We start from the raw sequence: 27,012 nt of genomic DNA, 5'->3' as shown, positions 1-27,012 counted from the left end.
TCAGTATGGTGTACAGTGTGTGTCAGTATGGTGTACAGTGTGTGTGTCAGTATGGTGTACAGTGTGTGCGTCAGTATGGTGTACAGTGTGTGTGTCAGTATGGTGTACAGTGTGTGTCAGTATGGTGTACAGTGTGTGTCAGTATGGTGTACAGTGTGTGTCAGTATGGTGCACAGTGTGTGTGTGTCAGTATAGTGTACAGTGTGTGTCAGTATGGTGTACAGTGTGTGTCAGTGTGGTGTACAGTGTGTGTGTCAGTATGGTGTACAGTGTGTGTCAGTATGGTGTACAGTGTGTGTGTCAGTATGGTGTACAGTGTGTGTGTCAGTATGGTGTACAGTGTGTGTGTCAGTATGGTGTACAGTGTGTGTCAGTATGGTGTACAGTGTGTGTGTCAGTATGGTGTACAGTGTGTGTGTCAGTATGGTGTACAGTGTGTGGTCAGTATGGTGTACAGTGTGTGTCAGTATGGTGTACAGTGTGTGTCAGTATGGTGTACAGTGTGTGTGTCAGTATGGTGTACAGTGTGTGTGTCAGTATGGTGTACAGTGTGTGTCAGTATGGTGTACAGTGTGTGTCAGTATGGTGTACAGTGTGTGTGTCAGTATGGTGTACAGTGTGTGTGTCAGTATGGTGTACAGGTGTGGTGGTCAGTATGGTGTACAGTGTGTGTGTGTCAGTATGGTGTACAGTGTGTGTGTCAGTATGGTGTACAGTGTGTGTGTCAGTATGGTGTACAGTGTGTGTGTCAGTATGGTGTACAGTGTGTGTCAGTATGGTGTACAGTGTGTGTGTCAGTATGGTGTACAGTGTGTGTGTGTCAGTATAGTGTACAGTGTGTGTCAGTATGGTGTACAGTGTGTGTCAGTATGGTGTACAGGTGTGTGTCAGTATGGTGTACAGTGTGTGTGTCAGTATGGTGTACAGTGTGGTCAGTATGGTGTACAGTGTGTGTCAGTATGGTGTACAGTGTGTGTGTCAGTATGGTGTACAGTGTGGTGGTCAGTATGGTGTACAGTGTGTGTGTGTCAGTATGGTGTACAGTGTGTGTGTCCAGTATGGTGTACAGTGTGTGTCAGTATGGTGTACAGTGTGTGCGTCAGTATGGTGTACAGTGTGTTGCGTCAGTATGGTGTACAGTGTGTGTCAGTATGGTGTACAGTGTGTGTGGTCAGTATGGTGTACAGTGTGTGTGTCAGTATGGTGTACAGTGTGTGTCAGTATGGTGTACAGTGTGTGTGTCAGTATGGTGTACAGTGTGTGTCAGTATGGTGTACAGTGGTGTGTCAGTATGGTGTTACAGTGTGTGTGCGTCAGTATGGTGTACAGTGTGTGGTCAGTATGGTGTACAGTGTGTGGTCAGTATGGTGTACAGTGTGTGTCGTCAGTATGGTGTTACAGTGTGTGTGTGTCAGTATGGTGTACAGTGTTGTGTGGTCAGTATGGTGTACAGTGTGTGTCAGTATGGTGTACAGTGTGTGGTCAGTATGGTGTACAGTGTGTGTGTGTCAGTATGGTGTACAGGTGTGTGTCAGTATGGTGTACAGTGTGTGTCAGTATGGTGTACAGTGTGTGTCAGTATGGTGTACAGTGTGTGTGTCAGTATGGTGTACAGGTGTGTGTCAGTATGGTGTACAGTGTGTGTCAGTATGGTTGTACAGTGTGTGTGTCAGTATGGTGTACAGTGTGGTGTCAGTATGGTGTTACAGTGTGTGTCAGTATGGTACAGTGTGTGTGCAGTATGGTGTACAGTGTGTGTGTCAGTATGGTGTACAGTGTTGTGTCAGTATGGTGTACAGTGTGTGCGTCAGTATGGTGTACAGTGTGTGCTGTCAGTATGGTGTACAGTGTGTGTCAGTATGGTGTACAGTGTGTGTCAGTATGGTGTACAGTGTGTGTCAGTATGGTGTACAGTGTGTGTGTGTCAGTATGGTGTACAGTGTGTGCTCAGTATGGTGTACAGTGTGTGTGTCAGTATGGTGTACAGTGTGTGTGTCAGTATGGTGTACAGTGTGGTGGTCAGTATGGTGTACAGTGTGTGGTCAGTATGGTGTACAGTGTGTGTGTCAGTATGGTGTACAGTGTGTGTCAGTAGGTGTACAGTGTGTGTGTCAGTATGGTGTACAGTGTGTGTCAGTATGGTGTACAGTGTGTGCGTCAGTATGGTGTACAGTGTGTGTCAGTATGGTGTACAGTGTGTGTCAGTATGGTGTACAGTGTGTGTCAGTATGGTGTACAGTGTGTGTGTCAGTATGGTGTACAGTGTGTGTCAGTATGGTGTACAGTGTGTGTCAGTATGGTGTACAGTGTGTGCGTCAGTATGGTGTACAGTGTGTGCGTCAGTATGGTGTACAGTGTGTGTGTGTCAGTAAGGTGTACAGTGTGTGTCAGTATGGTGTACAGTGTGTGCGTAAGTATGGTGTACATTGTGTGCGTCAGTATGGTGTACAGTGTGTGTCAGTATGGTGTACAGTGTGTGCGTAAGTATGGTGTACAGTGTGTGCGTCAGTATGGTGTACAGTGTGTGTCAGTATGGTGTACAGTGTGTGTGTCAGTATGGTGTACAGTGTGTGTCAGTATGGTGTACAGTGTGTGTCAGTATGGTGTACAGTGTGTTTGTGTCAGTATGGTGTACAGTGTGTGTCAGTATGGTGTACAGTGTGTGCGTAAGTATGGTGTACAGTGTGTGCGTCAGTATGGTGTACAGTGTGTGTCAGTATGGTGTACAGTGTGTGTGTCAGTATGGTGTACAGTGTGTGTCAGTATGGTGTACAGTGTGTGTGTCAGTATGGTGTACAGTGTGTGTGTGTCAGTATGGTGTACAGTGTGTGTCAGAATGGTGTACAGTGTGTGTCAGTATGGTGTACAGTGTGTGTGTGTCAGTATGGTGCACAGTGTGTGTGTCAGTATGGTGTACAGTGTGTGTGTGTCAGTATGGTGTACAGTGTGTGTCAGTATGGTGTACAGTGTGTGTGTCAGTATGGTGTACAGTGTGTGTCAGTATGGTGTACAGTGTGTGTCAGTATGGTGTACAGTGTGTGTGTCAGTATGGTGTACAGTGTGTGTGTCAGTATGGTGTACAGTGTGTGTCAGTATGGTGTACAGTGTGTGTGTCAGTATGGTGTACAGTGTGTGTGTCAGTATGGTGTACAGTGTGTGTCAGTATGGTGTACAGTGTGTGTGTGTCAGTATGGTGTACAGTGTGTGTCAGTGTGGTGTACAGTGTGTGTCAATGTGGTGTACAGTGTGTGTGTCAGTATGGTGTACAGTGTGTGTCAGTATGGTGTACAGTGTGTGTCAGTATGGTGTACAGTGTGTGTCAGTATGGTGTACAGTGTGTGTCAGTATGGTGTACAGTGTGTGTGTCAGTATGGTGTACAGTGTGTGTGTCAGTATGGTGTACAGTGTGTGTCAGTATGGTGTACAGTGTGTGCGTCAGTATGGTGTACAGTGTGTGCGTCAGTATGGTGTACAGTGTGTGTGTGTCAGTATGGTATACAGTGTGTGTCAGTATGGTGTACAGTGTGTGTGTGTCAGTATGGTGTACAGTGTGTGTCAGTGTGGTGTACAGTGTGTGTCAATGTGGTGTACAGTGTGTGTGACAGTATGGTGTACAGTGTGTGTCAGTATGGTGTACTGTGTGTGTCAGTATGGTGTACAGTGTGTGTCAGTATGGTGTACAGTGTGTGTCAGTATGGTGTACAGTGTGTGTGTCAGTATGGTGTACAGTGTGTGTGTCAGTATGGTGTACAGTGTGTGTCAGTATGGTGTACAGTGTGTGCGTCAGTATGGTGTACAGTGTGTGCGTCAGTATGGTGTACAGTGTGTGTGTGTCAGTATGGTATACAGTGTGTGTCAGTATGGTGTACAGTGTGTGCGTAAGTATGGTGTACAGTGTGTGCGTCAGTATGGTGTACAGTGTGTGTCAGTATGATGTACAGTGTGTGCGTAAGTATGGTGTACAGTGTGTGCGTCAGTATGGTGTACAGTGTGTGTCAGTATGGTGTACAGTGTGTGTGTCAGTATGGTGTACAGTGTGTGTCAGTATGGTGTACAGTGTGTGTGTGTCAGTATGGTGTACAGTGTGTGTCAGTATGGTGTACAGTGTGTGCGTAAGTATGGTGTACAGTGTGTGCGTCAGTATGGTGTACAGTGTGTGTCAGTATGGTGTACAGTGTGTGTGTCAGTATGGTGTACAGTGTGTGTCAGTATGGTGTACAGTGTGTGTGTCAGTATGGTGTACAGTGTGTGTGTGTCAGTATGGTGTACAGTGTGTGTCAGTATGGTGTACAGTGTGTGTCAGTATGGTGTACAGTGTGTGTGTGTCAGTATGGTGTACAGTGTGTGTGTCAGTATGGTTTACAGTGTGTGTGTGTCAGTATGGTGTACAGTGTGTGTCAGTATGGTGTACAGTGTGTGTGTCAGTATGGTGTACAGTGTGTGTGTCAGTATGGTGTAAAGTGTGTGTCAGTATGGTGTACAGTGTGTGTGTCAGTATGGTGTACAGTGTGTGCGTAAGTATGGTGTACAGTGTGTGTGTCAGTATGGTGTACAGTGTGTGTGTCAGTATGGTGTACAGTGTGTGTGTCAGTATGGTGTACAGTGTGTGTCAGTATGGTGTACAGTGTGTGTGTCAGTATGGTGTACAGTGTGTGTGTCAGTATGGTGTACAGTGTGTGTCAGTATGGTGTACAGTGTGTGTGTCAGTATGGTGTACAGTGTGTGCGTAAGTATGGTGTACAGTGTGTGTGTCAGTATGGTGTACAGTGTGTGTGTCAGTATGGTGTACAGTGTGTGTGTGTCAGTATGGTGTACAGTGTGTGTGTCAGTATGGTGTACAGTGTGTGTCAGTTTGGTGTACAGTGTGTGTGTCAGTATGGTGTACAGTGTGTGTCAGTATGGTGTACAGTGTGTGTAAGTATGGTGTACAGTGTGTCTCAGTATGGTGTACAGCATATATCAGTATGGTATATAGTATTCTGTCAGTTTATAACTGACAGTATATCTTGGCATCATGTATAACTAACAGTATACCTGGACATCAAGTATAACTGATAGTATACCTGGACATCAAGTATAACTGACAGTATACCTGGACATCAAGTATAACTGACAGTATACCTGGACATCAGGTATAACTGACAGTATACCTGGACATCAGGTATAACTGACAGTATACCTGGACATCAAGTATAACTGACAGTATACCTGGACATCAGGTATAACTGACAGTATACCTGGACATCAGGTATAACTGACAGTATACCTGGACATCAAGTATAACTGACAGTATACCTGGACATCAAGTATATCTGACAGTATACCTGGACATCAAGTATAACTGACAGTATACCTGGACATCAAGTATATCTGACAGTATACCTGGACATCAAGTATAACTGACAGTATACCGTCGTACTATTAGAACTGACAGTTCACCTTGAACATCATATAATTAGCTAGAAATATGCCAATCGACTAAGGCAATAATTCATAATTAATATCAATAGTACAGTTCTGGTCAATGATAATTCCGTTAATCTTCATTAACTGTCAATGGGTTATGTTAATGATACGACTCGTGTTAGTATTGTTCTTATATCTAATTAAGAAAGGCGGATCAAAACTAGTAAACAAATTAGATTAATTTCAATCACTTGGGGTCATTGGAGACTTGAACTCAATTCAATTTCTTTCTTTATTATGCACCCCATACCCATCCCGTGGGTGGTAGTGTAAAGGATTACAGAGGCATATAATCGGTTCAGGAACTGAACCCCAGAATTCGTTTAGCTAAGCAAATACGCTTAGCTAAACTTTAGCTAAACTAAATTTTGACGCTAGTTACAAAATGATTAATGTTATATATATACATGTACACATTCTCATACATACATGTTCACACACACACACACACACACACACACACACACACACACACACATATATATATATATATATATATATATATATATATATATATATATATATATATATATATATATATATATATATATATATATATATATATATATATATATATATATATATATATATATATATTTTGGTAGCAGTCTTTCATGTAGACATATATTATTAAATATGACCGAAAAAGTAAGATTAATAATTCTAACACGAATTTTCTCAATCTTTCGTACATTTCTTTTCACTGTTGGAGGTGAACCTCCAACAGTGAAAAGAAATGTACGAAAGATTGAGAAAATTCGTGTTAGAATTATTAATCTTACTTTTTCGGTCATATTTAATAATATATGTCTACATGAAAGACTGCTACCAAAATATACTAACATATAGTATATATATATATATATATATATATTATATATATATATATATATATACGTATATATATATACATACACATACATATTTAATCACCCACACAAATACACACATCAATAATCTTTGTGTCGCAAGTGATCAACAAGAGGCTCACAATAGTCACTATACAAGGCACTTTACATCAATAGTGAGTCACACAGTTACTAGTCTTGCTGCACACCCACCCAACTGGGCGGCAGCTTTACAGTCATGTGCTCCACACCCACCCAACTGGGCGGCAGCTTTACAGTCATGTGCATGCATTACCTACAGTAAGCAAATTTTGGATACTTCGCTAAGATTTCGGGCAGCACATCATTATGAATGAAGTACTTACACATTTCTTGGACACTATTGATGGTGTTATCTCTAAATTCCGAGATTTTTTCACATTCCATTATATAATGACGCAAAGTATGCGAATAGTTCTGCTGACAGAGATTACATTTAGTCAAATCTACATCAGCAGATGTTACAAATTTCCAGAGGTACTTGTAGTCGAGCTTAAGCCTAGCAGTGGTAGCATCTAGAAGTCTGCTAACATTGGGCATGAACTCAGGCCTCAGAAGTACGCAAATGTTGCCCTTCCGACTAGGCATAGAATGAGAGATAATGTTGAAAAAGGAACTTCGAATAGCTGGGCACAGACAAATTTCTTCAAGGGTTAACTTCAGGTCCTTCAAGGGTAAACTTCAGGTCCTTCAAGGGTTAACTTCAGGTTCTTCAAGGGTTAACTTCAGGTCCTTCAAGGGTTAACTTCAGGTTCTTCAAGGGTTAACTTCAGGTCCTTCAAGGGTAAACTTCAGGTCCTTCAAGGGTTAACTTCAGGTTCTTCAAGGGTTAACTTCAGGTCCTTCAAGGGTAAACTTCAGGTCCTTCAAGGGTTAACTTCAGGTTCTTCAAGGGTTAACTTCAGGTCCTTCATGGGTAAACTTCAGGTCCTTCAAGGGTTAACTTCAGGTTCTTCAAGGGTTAACTTCAGGTCCTTCAAGGGTAAACTTCAGGTCCTTCAAGGGTTAACTTCAGGTTCTTCAAGGGTTAACTTCAGGTCCTTCAAGGGTAAACTTCAGGTCCTTCAAGGGTTAACTTCAGGTTCTTCAAGGGTTAACTTCAGGTCCTTCAAGGGTAAACTTCAGGTCCTTCAAGGGTTAACTTCAGGTCCTTCAAGGGTTAACTTCAGGTCCTTCAAGGGTTAACTTCAGGTCTTTCAAGGGTTAACTTCAGGTCCTTCAAGGATTAACTTCAGGTCCTTCAAGGGTAAACTTCAGGTCCTTCAAGGGTTAACTTCAGGTCCTTCAAGGGTTAACTTCAGGTCCTTCAAGGGTTAACTTCAGGTCCTTCAAGGGTTAACTTCAGGTCCTTCAAGGGTTAACTTCAGGTCCTTCAAGGGTTAACTTCAGGTCCTTCAAGGGTTAACTTCAGGTCCTTCAAGGGTTAACTTCAGGTCCTTCAAGGGTTAACTTCAGGTCCTTCAAGGGTAAACTTCAGGTCCTTCAAGGGTTAACTTCAGGTCCTTCAAGGGTTAACTTCAGGTCCTTCAAGGGTAAACTTCAGGTCCTTCAAGGGTTAACTTCAGGTCCTTCAAGGGTTAACTTCAGATCTTTCAAGGGTTAACTTCAGATAAATATAAATATATAAAACCAAAATATGGGAAAAATCACCTTATCGCTAAAAGACGATGGAGATAAACGATTGCAATAGACGGATTAGTGGTAGATTGAGTTAAATAAAATTAGATATCTCGTAGGCAATAGTGAAATTTAGAAATGTTAATGTGAAAAAAAGATATCGAAGTCATGATTTATTGGGATCTTACGGCCTAATGTCACTTCATAAATGTGCGGAATATGGTAAATAGGACACTGGGATATATTTGTAATAGAGTTTGCAATAAGATATCCAGACAGCAGTGTTATCTACACAGTGAAGCACGCCCCCAGCATCACAGTGTACATGTACTGTGCATAGGCTCAGGAGCCTGTACATCGGTTGATTGACAGTTGAGAGGCGGAACCAAAGAGCCAGAGCTCAACCCCCGCCAGAACAACTAGGTGAGTACACTGAGAACATTTAGTTTAGTGATCAACAAGAGGCTCACAACAGTCACTATACAAGGCACTTCACATCTATAAGACCAGTACTACTTGCTTGTTGGTTAGTTAGCTATTTTGGTGATCTTAACAACCCTTCAGAGGTTGTTTGACCTTAAGCTCATTATCAATCCTACATATACACATGGAAATCCAACCTGTTCTGAGACGAGGCTCGTTAAAGCGGAGGCCGACCCCAAAGACTTATTCATCTGTTTTAATATATTGTGAATTACTGATAAGTTTGTTTTTATGTATAAATAAATATTATTACTCACTTAAAGATCAATGTGTAAGTTAGGCGTAGGTTAGATTACATGTTCAGATTCTGTTCACAATTTTGTGTATTTTAGGTTCGGTTGTGAAGCTTGTGAAGTGTTGGGATTCGAACAGAGGTCGTCAACAAAGCACTGATCGAAAAATGTTCGAATGTCATCAGCTGCGAGTCGAGAGTAAATAATTTTTCCTTCATAAACAAGGGGTTTGAGGGCTGGATTAACGATCATTTGGCCTTTACTGATGAGGACGGCCTGCAATGAGAAAGTTAATTGCTGCAATAAGAGGATTAGAGTACCCAGGTGCAGGGTTCGAATCCCCTCATTGCACTAAGTGATTTATTCAACATTATTACGATATTCTTCAGGCTTTATCTTAGACGTGTTAGGCCTCATTTATATTCTGCAGTTCAGTTTTGGTCTCAGTACTAGAGACTTGATATAAAGACTTAGAGACTTGACATAAAGACCTAGAGACTTGACATAAAGGTCTAGAGACTTGACAAAAAGGTCTAGAGACTTGACAAAAAGGTCTAGAGACTTGACAAAAAGGTCTAGAGACTTGACATAAAGACCTAGAGACTTGACATAAAGACTTAGAGACTTGATATAAAGACTTAGAGACATGACATAAAGACCTAGAGACTTGACATAAAGACTTAGAGACTTGACATAAAGACTTAGAGACTTGACATAAAGACCTAGAGACTTAACATAAAGACCTAGAGACTTAACATAAAGACCTAGAGACTTGACATAAAGACTTAGAGACTTGACATAAAGACTTAGAGACTTGACATAAAGACTTAGAGACTTGACATAAAGACCTAGAGACTTGACATAAAGACCTAGAGACTTGACATAAAGACCTAGAGACTTGACATAAAGACTTAGAGATTTGACATAAAGACCTAGAGACTTAACATAAAGACCTAGAGACTTGACATAAAGACTTAGAGACTTAACATAAAGACCTAGAGACTTGACATAAAGGTCTAGAGACTTGACATAAAGACCTAGAGACTTGACATAAAGACCTAGAGACTTGACATAAAGACTTAGAGACTTGACATAAAGACCTAGAGACTTAACATAAAGACCTAGAGACTTGACATAAAGACTTAGAGACTTGACATAAAGACTTAGAGACTTGACATAAAGACTTAGAGACTTGACATAAAGACCTAGAGACTTGACATAAAGACCTAGAGACTTGACATAAAGACTTAAAGATTTGACATAAAGACCTAGAGACTTAACATAAAGACCTAGAGACTTGACATAAAGACCTAGAGACTTAACATAAAGACCTAGAGACTTGACATAAAGACTTAGAGACTTGACATAAAGACCTAGAGACTTGACATAAAGACCTAGAGACTTGACATAAAGACCTTGAGACTTGACATAAATAAACTTCATCACCTACAGATAAACATGACCAAGTTAATTCCAAGAATTAAAAACTTTATTTATGAATGGAGATAAAATAAAGCTTTCCTTGCAGTCTCCAGGAAGACGGAACACCGCCTCAATGATATTTCCTGAAACTACATATAAAACATAAACAAAGACGGAGGTTCGGTAAGTGCCGTGAGGACTTACGAAAGAAACTATTAAGTTGTTCGTTCAAAGAACCATTTTGTTCACCTAGAACATTATATATAAACACCAGAATATCATGATAACAAACTCACTAAGTTATTCATTCACTGGACCTGGTCACCAGGCCAACACTGGTCCTGGTCACCAGGCCAACACTGGTCCTGGTCACCAGGCCAACACTGGACCTGGCCACCAGGCCAACACTGGACCTGGTCACCAGGCCAACACTGGTCCTGGTCACCAGGCCAACACTGGACCTGGTCACCAGGCCAACACTGGACCTGGTCACCAGGCCAACACTGGACCTGGTCACCAGGCCAACACTGGACCTGGCCACCAGGCCAACACTGGTCCTGGTCACCAGGCCAACACTGGTCCTGGTCACCAGGCCAACACTGGACCTGGCCACCAGGCCAACACTGGACCTCGTCACCAGGCCAACACTGGTCCTGGTCACCAGGCCAACACTGGACCTGGTCACCAGGCCAACACTGGACCTGGTCACCAGGCCAACACTGGACCTGGCCACAAGGCCAACACTGGACCTGGTCACCAGGCCAACACTGGACCTGGTCACCAGGCCAACACTGGACCTGGTCACCAGGCCAACACTGGTCCTGGTCACCAGGGCGGCCAACACTGGACCTGGTCACCAGGCCAACACTGGTCCTGGTCACCAGGCCAACACTGGACCTGGTCACCAGGCCAACACTGGACCTGGTCACCAGGCCAACACTGGACCTGGTCACCAGGCCAACACTGGTCCTGGTCACCAGGCCAACACTGGACCTGGTCACCAGGCCAACACTGGACCTGGTCACCAGGCCAACACTGGACCTGGTCACCAGGCCAACACTGGACCTGGTCACCAGGCCAACACTGGACCTGGTCACCAGGCCAACACTGGACCTGGTCACTAAAGCTCATTCAAGTTCACTCAAGTTAAAATCAGACATATTCCTTCTTCAAATGTTAATGTCTGGTTATACTCCTGGTTATATCTCCTAATCAGGATATATTCCTGCCCAAATGCTACATAATAGGAAGTTCTCCCCCCCCCCCATGCTCGAACAGATTTCACGTGTCCAAAAATCTTGTTTCATAAAATGTTTCTCGCATCTCGCGCCAGCGAGTCCAGCCACTTGGGCTGGACGGTAGAGCGACGGTCTCGCCTCATACAGGTCGGCGTTCAATCCTCGACCGTCAACCAAGTGGTTGGGCACCATTCCTTCCCTCCGTCCCATCCCAAATCCTTATCCTGACCCCTTCCCAGTACTATATACTAGTAATGGCTTGGTGCTTTTCCCTGATAATTCCCTCCCTCGCTCCAGCTACGATACATTTTGTTATTTATTTCGTTCAACAAACGGCTGTCTGATCTCTGTTACCTGCATGTGAACAAATTATTTCATTATTCGTTTAATATGCTTCTTGGCGGCGGATATATATAACATGTTTAACGATATCTTGAGGTTATCTTGAGATGATTTCGGGGTTTTTAGTGTCCCCGCGGCCCGGTCCAGGACCAGGCCTCCACCCCCAGGAAGCAGCCCGTGACAGCTGACTAACTCCCAGGTACCTATTTACTGCTAGGCAACAGAGGCATTCAGGGTGAAAGAAACTTTGCCCATTTGTTTCTGCCTCGTGCGGGAATCGAACCCGCGCCACAGAATTAAGAGTGCTGCGCGCTATCCACCAGGCTACGAGGCCCCCTTGATAGAATATTAATGATAATAATTTACTCCACATGTTTACAGACACAACATTTTCTGTTTATCATTGGTTGTTCATGAAAACTTAGGAAGGACGTTTCGAAATTTTGCATTGCAAGAATATTGTTGAACCTATACTGAGTGTGAACCATTGTAAAAAGTCTAACTTAGCGTCATCAGCGGCAGAACGAAAGGGAGGGAACGCGCTAGTGAAATCCAGCATTCTGATTGGCTGACCGAGGCGGTGAGTGGGACAGTTGACTGGCCGTACCTAGCGTGCTACCATCATATATATGACTGAACGTTTATATATATATATATGTCGTACCTAGTAGCCAGAACGCACTTGTCAGCCTACTATGCAAGGCCCGATTTGCCTAATAAGCCAAGTTTTCATGAATTAATTGTTTTTCGACTACCTAACCTACCTAACCTAACCTAACTTTTTAGGCTACCTAACCTAACCTAACCTATAAAGATAGGTTAGGTTAGGTTAGGTAGGGATGGTTAGGTTCGGTCATATATCTACGTTAATTTTAACTAAAATATAAAAAATTGACCTCATACATAATGAAATGGGTAGCTTTATCACTTCATAAGAAAAAAATTAGAGAAAATATATTAATTCAGGAAAACTTGGCTTATTAGGCAAATGGGGCCTTGCATAGTAGACTGAGAAGTGCGTTCTAACTACTAGGTACGAAATATATATATATATATATATATATATATATATATATATATATATATATATATATATATATATATATGTCGTACCTAGTAGCCAGAACGCACTTCTCAGCCTACTTTGCAAGGCCCGATTTGCCTAATAAGCCAAGTTTTCCTGAATTAATATATTTTCTCTAAATTTTTTCTTATGAAATGATAAAGCTACCCATTTCATTATGTATGAGGTCAATTTTTTTTTATTGGAGTTAAAATTAACGTAGATATATGACCAAACCTAACCAACCCTACCTAACCTAACCTAACCTATCTCTATAGGTTAGGTTAGGTTAGGTAGCCGAAAAAGTTAGGTTAGGTTAGGTTAGGTAGGTTAGGTAGTCGAAAAACAATTAATTCATGAAAACTTGGCTTATTAGGCAAATCGGGCCTTGCATAGTAGGCTGAGAAGTGCGTTCTGGCTACTAGGTACGACATATATATATATATATATATATATATATATATATATATATATATATATATATATATATATATACATATATATATATATATATATATATATATATATATATATATATATAATATATATATATATATATATATATAATATATATATATATATATAATATATATATATATATATATATATATATATATATATATATATATATATATATATATATATATATATATATGTGTGTGTGTGTGTGTGTGTGTGTGTGTGTGTCTGACTATTAATATATATGACTGGTGAACAAATCCACAAGGGCCGTGACGATGGATTCGAACCTGCGTCCGAGGGCATCCCAGACGCTGCCTTAATCGACTGAGCTCTCTTAATCGAGGATGCTCTCGGACGCAGGTTCGAATTCCCGTCACGGCCCTTGTGGATTTGTTCATTTGATGCATCACGCAATTGTGATTTCTGTGTGTAATATATGCCTGGCTATTGATATATGACAGGCTCTTGTGGATGTGTTTATTGTTCAAATTCTCCTACGTCTAAGAACAGATATCCAGTGATATCTTACTGTCATAATATCTGTCAAATATGTGTCACTATGTGGCCCAAATACCTGAGCAAGGGAGGGGGGGAGTGCTGCCTTTACTGACGACCCCAACAGGCCACCTGCGCTATGCTGCCATGTACCTCAGCATTTCAGCATAGTTGGAGCATACTAAGTTTTGTTAATGCAATGCTTCAAACGTCAGTCACGAAACTCACTGAGAATAATTAAATTTCAAGAGTTTCTGAGATTTTTCAAACAATATATCTATCGCATTCAGTCCTAAATATGAGTAGAGTTCATTTGAAAATAAATGGGTTATGTCCATGAATGATTTGCTGAGTCTACTCTTTTAACATTGATGAAATCATTTCAAATATCATGTTCTCTTACGTGTAGATCCAATATCATGTTATTTTTCGTGCAAGTCCAATATCATGTTCTCTTACATACAAGTCCAATATCATGCGCTTTTTTACGTGCAAGTCCAATATCATGCTCTCTTATGTGCAAGTCCAATATCATGTTCTCTTACGTGCAAGTCCAACATGTTAGTTTCATGACCTGTTTGAAAACTTCACCTGTGAATTCCTGATTAATGAATACATACTAATACTAAAATTCTTATAAGTATGATTAACATTACACAGATCTGAGAGAGATCCTTGCTAATATATCTAAACAGGAAAGGCTTAATATAATATTTTCCAAAGGAGTTAAATATTCCTCCTGTCTTAGCTTAAGAGTATTATCAGTCCGCTCTGATATCTCGTATTTAGTTGTCAATGTCTCTCAATACACTGAGGAATACTGATCCGGAATGTCCTAATTACCATTGATGAGATAATAAGAACTTTAGAAGTTTAATATGCTCATAATACTTCAAGAAATTAATTTGAATGAAAACATTCACAGACTATTATCTGAAGGCAATTGGTGTTTGTGGAGATTGAGTGATCGTTGATGGATCCTCGTTGTTTGTGCATTGTTAAACATTCTGAAAGATGTTTCTGTCTTGCCAATATATCGAGATCATTGAATTATTCTCTTTCATAGTTGTTTTGTTTGGTGTCGAGAGAGTTCTTCGCGAGAACGATGGCTGTGTTCTAATTCCTGTGGTATATCGCGACCTGTAATTACTTTACAGTGCAGGTTAGGTCACTCTTCTCTCGTTATAACCTTTTCGGACTCTCCTCCGTTTTGCAGGTCGTTGAAAACAAGTTCCCATGAAAGATTTTAGTAGGTGGGATTATGGGACATTCCCTTAGTGTTCCTTATGGGATTGTAGAAAAAAACGGAAACCTGGATTCCGTCTAATCATCAGCCAGAGACAAGCACCCACACGCAGGCTGGTGTCAGTAATGTGTATCTGAAGTCTACTGACCTGTAACTTTCCGGGAGACTCAGAACACCATTAAGAGCGAAGCCTGGGGGGACACGGGTTACTGCTTGGTGCCAAGAGGCTCAGAGACTCTTTTAAATGTTGAATTTCCACTTTAAGTTCTTGAAGAAGTTGGGGAAAGAACTTGGTAGACAAACCAGTGACCAAAGAGCAGCCAATGTCATGTTCAAGCGCCTCAGTGTCGTGATCCAGAGAGGGAATGTCTGCTGGTTCGTGTGTACGCTCCCCACCCTTGCAGAAGATGACCTGGTGTCAACACTGATTAATTTCTAAGTTATTTGTTATAAGAACTTGACTCACTTACAATTATGAAAAAGCACTTTACAAAATGTTGACATGCCATAAATTGTAAATAAAAGCAAACGGAACCCTGAAACCTACGCTTACTTAGGCGTAAGTCAATAAGAACACTCAAAATAAATTAATAACATTATAAATTGAGATATCTTATTTTACAATGACGAAATTAAAAAAAACTCTGTGTGGACAGCTATTAGGCTGATGATCCAGGTTTTGGAACATATTGAATCCGCTCTAATTAAAATCCATTTATACCAGAGGTAATGTGGCTCTCTTGGATGGAATTTGCATTATTAAAGTAAGAGTCAGCATTAATTACTCTGAATTCAGCACTATGATGTCAGTATTGTGGCAGAGGATCACTCTAGATCACCTTAATCTGCTCTCTGATATATTTGTTCTATCTTCGATCGTTTTATAGGCTTAAAACCGGGACAGGAATCACATACTTAGACGAGGGTCAGTTCTTAAAGGGTTAGACCGGAAGTGTCAGGATGGAAAGTGAGAAGCATTAGTACAGTGTTCTCAACCTTCACCCAATACAATGTTGGAAAGTCTAGTGTTATGTTGAGATCCGTGTAATTTCCACAATAAATGTTTTGTTATATTTAGAACTTATTAGATGTGGCTTCGATATTTTTTAAGGAAATTTATTTATTTCAAAATTTTACTACAGTAAACAACCAAAGTGCATATTTTTTTAATTATCAGGGGAAAGTGTCAAGCCACTACGGCTTTATTGGAAGGGGTCAGGATAAGGATTTGGGATGGGATGCGGGGAAGGAATGGGGACCAACGTTCGGTCGGGGACTGAACGCCGACCTCCATGAAGCGAGACCATCGCTCTACCGTCCACTCCAAGTGGCTGGGTAACCAAAGTGCAAGTTACAGCGTTCCTCTGTTCTATAATTATTAAAGATCATATGGGATCCTACTTACACCCACAGTCTTAACTCCTGTACTGTGTAAGTGCACTGTGGACCTGCTGGGTATAGGCTGTGGACCTGCTGGGTATAGGCTGTGGACCTGCTGGGTATAGGCTGTGGACCTGCTGGGTATAGACTGTGGACCTGCTGGGTATAGGCTGTGGACCTGCTGGGTATAGACTGTGGACCTGCTGGGTATAGACTGTGGACCTGCTGGGTATAGGCTGTGGACCTGCTGGGTATAGACTGTGGACCTGCTGGGTATAGACTGTGGACCTGCTGGGTATAGGCTGTGGACCTGCTGGGTATAGGCTGTGGACCTGCTGGGTATAGACTGTGGACCTGCTGGGTATAGGCTGTGGACCTGCTGGGTATAGGCTGTGGACCTGCTGGGTATAGACTGTGGACCTGCTGGGTATAGGCTGTGGACCTGCTGGGTATAGGCTGTGGACCTGCTGGGTATAGGCTGTGGACCTGCTGGGTATAGGTTGTGGATCTGCTGGGTATAGGCTGTGGACCTGCTGGGTATAGGCTGTGGACCTGCTGGGTATAGGCTGTGGACCTGCTGGGTATAGGCTGTGGACCTGCTGGGTATAGGCTGTGGACCTGCTGGGTATAGGCTGTGGACCTGCTGGGTATAGGCTGTGGACCTGTTGGGTACAGGCTGTGGATCTGCTGGGTATAGGCTGTGGACCTGCTGGGTATAGGCTGTGGACCTGCTGGGTACAGGCTGTGGATCTGCTGGGTATAGGCTGTGGATCTGCTGGGTATAGGCTGTGGACCTGCTGGGTATAGGCTGTGGACCTGCTGGGTATAGGCTGTGGATCTGCTGGGTATAGGCTGTGGATCTGCTGGGTATAGGCTGTGGACCTGCTGGGTATAGGCTGTGGACCTGATGTGGACCTGCTGGGTATAGACTGTGGACCTGCTGGGTATAGGCTGTGGACCTGCGGGGTATAGGCTGTGGACCTGCTGGGTATAGACTGTGGACCTGCTGGGTATAGGCTGTGGACCTGCTGGGTATAGCCTGTGGACCTGCTGGGTATAGGCTGTGGACCTGCTGGGTATAGGCTGTGGACCTGCTGGGTATAGCCTGTGGACCTGCTGGGTATAGGCTGTGGACCTGCTGGGTATAGACTGTGGACCTGCTGGGTATAGGCTGTGGACCTGCTGGGTATAGGCTGTGGACCTGCTGGGTATAGGCTGTGGACCTGCTGGGTATAGGCTATGGACCTGCTGGGTATAGGCTGTGGACCTGCTGGGTATAAGCGGTGGACCTGCTGGGTATAGGCTGTGGACCTGCTGGGTATAGGCTGTGGACCTGCTGGGTATAGGCTGTGGACCTGCTGAGTATAGGCTGTGGACCTGTTGGGTACAGGCTGTGGATCTGCTGGGTATAGGCTGTGGACCTGCTGGGTATAGGCTGTGGACCTGCTGGGTACAGGCTGTGGATCTGCTGGGTATAGGCTGTGGATCTGCTGGGTATAGGCTGTGGACCTGCTGGGTATAGGCTGTGGACCTGCTGGGTATAGGCTGTGGATCTGCTGGGTATAGGCTGTGGACCTGCTGGGTATAGGCTGTGGACCTGCTGGGTATAGGCTGTGGACCTGCTGTGGACCTGCTGGGTATAGACTGTGGACCTGCTGGGTATAGGCTGTGGACCTGCTGGGTATAGGCTGTGGACCTGCTGGGTATAGACTGTGGACCTGCTGGGTATAGGCTGTGGACCTGCTGGGTATAGCCTGTGGACCTGCTGGGTATAGGCTGTGGACCTGCTGGGTATAGGCTGTGGACCAGCTGGGTATAGCCTGTGGACCTGCTGGGTATAGGCTGTGGACCTGCTGGGTATAGACTGTGGACCTGCTGGGTATAGGCTGTGGACCTGCTGGGTATAGGCTGTGGACCTGCTGGGTATAGGCTGTGGACCTGCTGGGAATAGGCTGTGGACCTGCTGGGTATAGGCTGTGGACCTGCTGGGTATAAGCGGTGGACCTGCTGGGTATAGGCTGTGGACCTGCTGGGTATAGACTGTGGACCTGCTGGGTATAGGCTGTGGACCTGCTGGGTATAGGCTGTGGACCTGCTGGGTATAGGCTGTGGACCTGCTGGGTATAGGCTGTGGACCTGCTGGGTATAGGCTGTGGACCTGCTGGGTATAGGCTGTGGACCTGCTGGGTATAGCCTGTGGACCTGCTGGGTATAGGCTGTGGACCTGCTGGGTATAGACTGTGGACCTGCTGGGTATAGGCTGTGGACCTGCTGGGTATAGGCTGTGGACCTGCTGGGTATAGGCTGTGGACCTGCTGGGTATAGGCTGTGGACCTGCTGGGAATAGGCTGTGGACCTGCTGGGTATAAGCGGTGGACCTGCTGGGTATAGGCTGTGGATCTGCTGGATATAGGCTGTGGACCTGCTGGGTATAGGCTGTGGACCTGCTGGGTATAGGCTGTGGACCTGCTGGGTATAGGCTGTGGACCTGCTGGGTATTAGGCTGTGGACCTGCTGGGTATAGGCTGTGGACCTGCTGGGTATAGGCTGTGGACCTGCTGGGTATAGGCTGTGGACCGTGCTGGGTATAGGCTGTGGACCTGCTGGGTATAGGCCTGTGGACCTGCTGGGTATAGGCCTGTGGACCTGCTGGGTATAGACTGTGGACCTGCTGGGTATAGGCTGTGGACCTGCTGGGTATAGGCTGTGGACCTGCTGGGTATAGGCTGTGGACCTGCTGGGTATAGGCTGTGGACCTGCTGGGTATAGGCTGTGGACCTGCTGGGTATAAGCGGTGGACCTGCTGGGTATAGGCTGTGGACCTGCTGGGTATAGGCTGTGGATCTGCTGGATATAGGCTGTGGACCTGCTGGGTATAGGCTGTGGACCTGCTGGGTATAGGCTGTGGACCTGCTGGGTATAGGCTGTGGACCTGCTGGGTATAGGCTGTGGACCTGCTGGGTATAGGCTGTGGACCTGCTGGGTATAGGCTGTGGACCTGCTGGGTATAGGCTGTGGACCTGCTGGGTATAGGCTGTGGACCTGCTGGGTATAGGCTGTGGACCTGCTGGGTATAGGCTGTGGACCTGTTGGGTACAGGCTGTGAATCTGCTGGGTATAGGCTGTGGACCTGCTGGGTATAGGCTGTGGACCTGCTGGGTACAGGCTGTGGATCTGCTGGGTACAGGCTGTGGATCTGCTGGGTATAGGCTGTGGATCTGCTGGGTATAGGCTGTGGACCTGCTGGGTATAGGCTGTGGACCTGCTGGGTATAGGCTGTGGACCTGCTGGGTATACGCTGTGGACCTGCTGTGGACCTGCTGGGTATATACTGTGGACCTGCTGGGTATAGGCTGTGGACCTGCTGGGTATAGGCTGTGGACCTGCTGGGTATAGACTGTGGACCTGCTGGGTATAGGCTGTGGACCTGCTGGGTATAGCCTGTGGACCTGCTGGGTATAGGCTGTGGATCTGCTGGGTATAGGCTGTGGACCTGCTGGGTATAGCCTGTGGACCTGCTGGGTATAGGCTGTGGACCTGCTGGGTATAGACTGTGGACCTGCTGGGTATAGGCTGTGGACCTGCTGGGTATAGGCTGTGGACCTGCTGGGTATAGGCTGTGGACCTGCTGGGTATAGGCTGTGGACCTGCTGGGTATTGGCTATGGACCTGCTGGGTATAGGCTGTGGACCTGCTGGGTATAGCCTGTGGACCTGCTGGGTATAGGCTGTGGACCTGCTGGGTATAGGACTGTGGACCTGCTGGGTATAGGCTGTGGACCTGCTGGGTATAGGCTGTGGACCTGCTGGGTATAGGCTGTGGACCTGCTGGGTATAGGCTGTGGACCTGCTGGGTATAGGCTGTGGACCTGCTGGGTATAAGCGGTGGACCTGCTGGGTATAGGCTGTGGATCTGCTGGATATAGGCTGTGGACCTGCTGGGTATAGGCTGTGGACCTGCTGGGTATAGGCTGTGGACCTGCTGGGTATAGGCTGTGGACCTGCTGGGTATAGGCTGTGGACCTGCTGGGTATAGGCTGTGGACCTGCTGGGTATAGGCTGTGGACCTGCTGGGTATAGGCTGTGGACCTGCTGGGTATAGGCTGTGGACCTGCTGGGTATAGGCTGTGGACCTGTTGGGTACAGGCTGTGGATCTGCTGGGTATAGACTGTGGACCTGCTGGGTATAGGCTGTGGACCTGCTGGGTACAGGCTGTGGATCTGCTGGGTATAGGCTGTGGATCTGCTGGGTATAGGCTGTGGACCTGCTGGGTATAGGCTGTGGACCTGCTGGGTATAGGCTGTGGATCTGCTGGGTATAGGCTGTGGACCTGCTGGGTATAGGCTGTGGACCTGCTGTGGACCTGCTGGGTATAGACTGTGGACCTGCTGGGTATAGGCTGTGGACCTGCTGGGTATAGGCTGTGGACCTGCTGGGTATAGACTGTGGACCTGCTGGGTATAGGCTGTGGACCTGCTGGGTATAGGCTGTGGACCTGCTGGGTATAGCCTGTGGACCTGCTGGGTATAGGCTGTGGACCTGCTGGGTATAGGCTGTGGACCTGCTGGGTATAGCCTGTGGACCTGCTGGGTATAGGCTGTGGACCTGCTGGGTATAGACTGTGGACCTGCTGGGTATAGGCTGTGGACCTGCTGGGTATAGGCTGTGGACCTGCTGGGTATAGGCTGTGGACCTGCTGGGTATAGGCTGTGGACCTGCTGGAAATACGCTGTGGACCTGCTGGGTATAAGCGGTGGACCTGCTGGGTATAGGCTGTGGACCTGCTGGGTATAGGCTGTGGACCTGCTGGATATAGGCTGTGGACCTGCTGGGTATAGGCTGTGGACCTGTTGGGTACAGGCTGTGGATCTGCTGGGTATAGGCTGTGGACCTGCTGGGTATAGGCTGTGGACCTGCTGGGTACAGGCTGTGGATCTGCTGGGTATAGGCTGTGGATCTGCTGGGTATAGGCTGTGGACCTGCTGGGTATAGGCTGTGGACCTGCTGGGTATAGGCTGTGGATCTGCTGGGTATAGGCTGTGGACCTGCTGGGTATAGGCTGTGGACCTGCTGGGTATAGGCTGTGGACCTGCTGTGGACCTGCTGGGTATAGACTGTGGACCTGCTGGGTATAGGCTGTGGACCTGCTGGGTATAGGCTGTGGACCTGCTGGGTATAGACTGTGGACCTGCTGGGTATAGGCTGTGGACCTGCTGGGTATAGGCTGTGGACCTGCTGGGTATAGGCTGTGGACCTGCTGGGTATAGGCTGTGGACCTGCTGGGTATAGGCTGTGGACCTGTTGGGTACAGGCTGTGGATCTGCTGGGTATAGGCTGTGGACCTGCTGGGTATAGGCTGTGGACCTGCTGGGTACAGGCTGTGGATCTGCTGGGTATAGGCTGTGGATCTGCTGGGTATAGGCTGTGGACCTGCTGGGTATAGGCTGTGGACCTGCTGGGTATAGGCTGTGGATCTGCTGGGTATAGGCTGTGGACCTGCTGGGTATAGGCTGTGGACCTGCTGGGTATAGGCTGTGGACCTGCTGTGGACCTGCTGGGTATAGACTGTGGACCTGCTGGGTATAGGCTGTGGACCTGCTGGGTATAGGCTGTGGACCTGCTGGGTATAGACTGTGGACCTGCTGGGTATAGGCTGTGGACCTGCTGGGTATAGGCTGTGGACCTGCTGGGTATAGGCTGTGGACCTGCTGGGTATAGGCTGTGGACCTGCTGGGTATAGCCTGTGGACCTGCTGGGTATAGGCTGTGGACCTACTGGGTATAGACTGTGGACCTGCTGGGTATAGGCTGTGGACCTGCTGGGTATAGGCTGTGGACCTGCTGGGTATAGGCTGTGGACCTGCTGGGTATAGGCTGTGGACCTGCTGGGTATAGGCTGTGGACCTGCTGGGTATAGGCTGTGGACCTGCTGGGTATAGGCTGTGGACCTGCTGGGTATAGGCTGTGGACCTGCTGGGTATAGGCTGTGGACCTGCTGGGTATAGCCTGTGGACCTGCTGGGTATAGGCTGTGGACCTGCTGGGTATAGGCTGTGGACCTGCTGGGTATAGGCTGTGGACCTGCTGGGTATAGGCTGTGGACCTGCTGGGTATAGGCTGTGGACCTGCTGGGTATAAGCGGTGGACCTGCTGGGTATAGGCTGTGGATCTGCTGGATATAGGCTGTGGACCTGCTGGGTATAGGCTGTGGACCTGCTGGGTATAGGCTGTGGACCTGCTGGGTATAGGCTGTGGACCTGCTGGGTATAGGCTGTGGACCTGCTGGGTATAGGCTGTGGACCTGCTGGGTATAGGCTGTGGACCTGCTGGGTATAGGCTGTGGACCTGCTGGATATAGGCTGTGGACCTGCTGGGTATAGGCTGTGGACCTGCTGGGTATAGGCTGTGGACCTGCTGGGTATAGGCTGTGGACCTGCTGGGTATAGGCTGTGCTGAGCCTGGTGATACACATTGTTCTCTGCTTTACATAACCTTTATACCTTGTTTACCTGGTCATAATTTGTACATTATATTGTACCTGGTCATACCATTATCCTGCGGTCTACCTGGTCATAATGTTTGTGTCCTGTATTGTACCTGGACACAACTCTTGGCCAGTACTCTACCTGGACATAACCCTTGGCCAGTACTCTACCTGGACGTAACCCTTGGCCAGTACTCTACCTGGACATAAACCTTGGCCCGTACTCTACCTGGACATAACCCTTGGCCAGTACTCTACCTGGACATAACCCTTGGCCAGTACTCTACCTGGACATAACCCTTGGTCCGTGTTGCACCAGTTCACATACCTGGGACTCAGAATATTATACACGGCCGACCTGCGCGGCTCGCCATCAATTCTGACAACTGCCAGATTGATCTCTGGTATATTGCTTCTCCCCTGACTGTCTCACCTGGGACACGGCGGGCTGGGTAAAGGAGGGAGAGGGAGAGAGAGAGAGAGAGAGAGAGAGAGAGAGAGAGAGAGAGAGAGAGAGAGAGAGAGAGAGAGAGAGAGAGAGAGAGAGAGAGAGAGAGAGAGAGAGAGAGAGAGAGAGAGAGATGCCTCACCTTATCACGAACACATAACTTGACACCTTACGAAGCCCAAGGAATGCGAGGCTTCTTAATAAGTATCACCTTTCAACAACATTTCATTCCATTAGTTAGCAAAACACAAACAAAAAAGTTTTCTTAATCAACTAGTGATAACCAAATGACAAAAACTTGATCACGTTGATTGCAGAACAGTTGCTAACGCTCAACAAGTATTTGTCTTCAATGTTCATGAGAGAGTAATGTGGGTAACGAAACAGACTTTAATATCGCAAAAAAGGCTTTGATAACTTTTCCCATCAAAGAATTCTTTCGGAAGTAAAGTGTATTGTCTTAAAGTTTAACGAGAGTGGTAAGTGAGATGGCGGGAAAGTTGTCCATGAGGCTGTAAACTATGGAGAGCCTCTACAAGAATGACATCAGAACAAGAAAGGATAACTTATGGAGATTATTTAATAAATTATTTACTACATGAAGATTACTTATTTAACATAAAATTATTGACTTATTCAACATAAAATCACCTCACAATTTACGGATCTCACTTTGCAAGCTGACATTTGCAACTTACTAAACTGGCCTAATAAACATTAAATGAAAATATGAAAGGAATTCTTCAGGTATATTCTAGTCTATTGCAGAAGACGTATTGTCACTAGGCTTGGATGAAACGCTGCAATGTGCCTACTGAATCATGCAAGGGGGGGAGGATGTCAGTAGGCCTACGGCCAGTCGAGGCAGAAACTGGGCAATAGGCAATAGTAACGAGGCAATAGGCACTGGACCTATTGTTCTAGGCAAGGCGAGAACACCTCAGAACAGGTAATGGAACAAGCAACGTAAGAACACCGTAAAAGACCTACTGGCCTAAGTTAAGCCCGAACCCTGAATTTGGCCTACTAGTCCGAAGGCTTAATCATCTAGTCGACACAAGTCCTACGGATAAACTGTTATTTTGGATCTTAAAATCGTATTTTTAAAACTTACTCATTTTATTATATTATGGAATTACCTCAATTTCATAAGTAAACATCAAGTTTAAAAGTTTAGGATACAATTCAGTATTTCGAACCATTTAAATATTGACCCTAGAAATTAAGGCCAATTTCAAAATGTCATTTATTGACTCCTTGATTTATTCTAAGTTCTAAACTATTTATGATAAATATTATTATTACCTTTTTTTTTAGATTCAGCTACTCGGGAGCAATGCCCCCCCCCCATCAACACGGGCTATGGTGAGCCCATAATCAATATTTTAATACCTTGTTTGTATAGATTCAGCCACTCAGAACAAAAGTTCAAAGTAGCCCGGGCTATGGTGAACCCCGTATTGGACTTGTTCTTTTAGTCCTCTCATTAGTACCTTAATATATATATATCTTAACTATTGATCTGTCTACAAGTTACTTAATATGGAAATTAATATGGTACATTATTATATAATATTATACATATATAATATTATATATATTTAATATATATATAATATATATTATTATATATTATCACCCAATATATACTACCACCCAAAAGGGGGGTGGTAGAAGCGAACACTCTTACGTATTCAGAGTTAAATGGCAAGTTTATCCCTGAATGCTCTGTGTTCCCTTCTCTGAGGCTGTGGGTCCCTATAACTGCACCAAAGGTGGTACCCCCCTATATATATTATATATATATATATATATATATATATATATATATATATATATATATATATATATATATATATATATATATATATATATATACCCGCCGGCCGCCCGGGGGATGGAGGGGACTCCACCAACTAACCAGGAACCCCTCAGCCAAGAACAGGGTCCTGGGAACAGTGCACCCAGACGTGCAACCAGAGGACCCAGACCCAGAGGAACGTGTCGGGTGTGTGACGAATCACACAGCCTTAGAAACGATGGAACCCTACGTCAACACAACAACTGTGAGGGTTCATTGACGGTACCTGTAGAGAGAGAAGGCCCACAGGTCCCCCCGGCACCCCCACACATCCCAGCAAACTTCATATCATCAGATGACCTCCTGGGGGCCATCAAAGCATCCACCACCAGAACTCTTCCCCACATTCCTAAAGCAGCGCGCCCATTTGCAGCAGGGAAATATACAGACCTTTTAAGGAAAGTAAATGAACGGTCTGAAAATCTTAATGCTGCGGCCACCATCAAAGCATGGCATAATTTGCTCCTGTTTGGCAATATTTGCTTAGGCGTACCTGCAAGAGGAGGCAAGTCGCTAGCCTCATCAGTCACTAGGGCAATAAATAATTTCCCCAGAGCTGACAACTTGATCCCCATCCCTCCTCAACGCAAAAACCGTCGTGGCAGACCCAAGAGTTCCAATGACAATTTTAAACTTGGAACACAAGTGACCAAAAAAATTGAAGAGGGCAACACAGTAGGGGCAATTAGGTTACTTACCAGCGAAGACACAATCGCCCCTAGAAATACCGCTACCGCCAACTCGCTGAGAGAGAAGCACCCTCCTAGAGTACCATGGGAACCCACTGCTCAGGACACAATTGTCCCAGACATGGGACCTCTATTCCTCCAAGCGTCAGAGGTATACAAAGCCATCATGTCATTTCCGCCAGGCTCGGCAGGGGGATACACTGGAGTAAGACCTCAGCACCTCAAGGAGATGGTAAATCCAGTTCTCGGAGAAGTTGCCGAGACACTATTGTCAGAGGTCACGAAGTTTGTCAACGACTGCCTCTCTGGGTTGATCCCAGATACAATAAAACCCTTTTTCTTTGGAGCATCCCTTTGTGCCCTCAAGAAGAAAGATGGTGGAGTCAGACCCATTGCCGTGGGTAACACACTTCGGCGCCTTGTTGCTAGGGCAGCTGTCAGAAAAATTAGCATAGACGCTGCGACGATGCTTCGACCCCATCAACTAGGTTTTGGTGTCCCCCATGGCTGTGAAGCAGCAGCTCATGCAGCAAGAGCCTATATAAAGCACCTCCCAGAAAATAAGGCATTAATTAAATTAGACTTTAAAAATGCCTTCAACCAGGTAAAAAGGGATGTGGTACTGGAAGCAGTTCGAACAAGCTTTCCTTCTCTACTCCCCTTCGTCTCAGCAGGGTACAGTAGGGAATCGACGCTGCTGTTTGGGGAACATGAAGTTGTTTCTGCAGAAGGTGTCCAGCAGGGAGACCCACTTGCCCCTTTTCTTTTTTGCATGGCTGTTAAAGAGGTCACAAGCAGGTTGACCAGCGAACTCAACATCTGGTTCCTGGACGATGGCACCCTGGCAGGGACACAGGAGTCCCTGCTAGAAGATCTACAGCTGGTGAAATCTAAGGGAGAGGAGTTAGGACTCACCCTAAACCCATTAAAGTGTGAAATCATCTCATCTAGCCAACCAACCATAGATGCAGTGCGAACCATATTGCCAGGAGCCCAAGTGATCGCTCCCACCGACAGTGTGCTGCTAGGGGCACCTCTGGGCTCGAGCGCCATTGAGGTAGTCCTCGAAGAAAAGCTGAACGACCTGAGGAGGATGGAGGGAAGAATAGGGGCTTTGGACGCCCACGATGCTCTGTACCTTCTCACAAGGTGCCTGGCTTTGCCCAGACTGACCTATTTCCTAAGGTGTGCTCCCTCC

The sequence above is a fragment of the Procambarus clarkii genome, chromosome 3 (assembly GCF_040958095.1).
Source record: "Procambarus clarkii isolate CNS0578487 chromosome 3, FALCON_Pclarkii_2.0, whole genome shotgun sequence".
NCBI classification, from domain to species: Eukaryota; Metazoa; Arthropoda; class Malacostraca; order Decapoda; family Cambaridae; genus Procambarus; species Procambarus clarkii.
Note: the sequence above shows the minus strand (reverse complement) of the source record.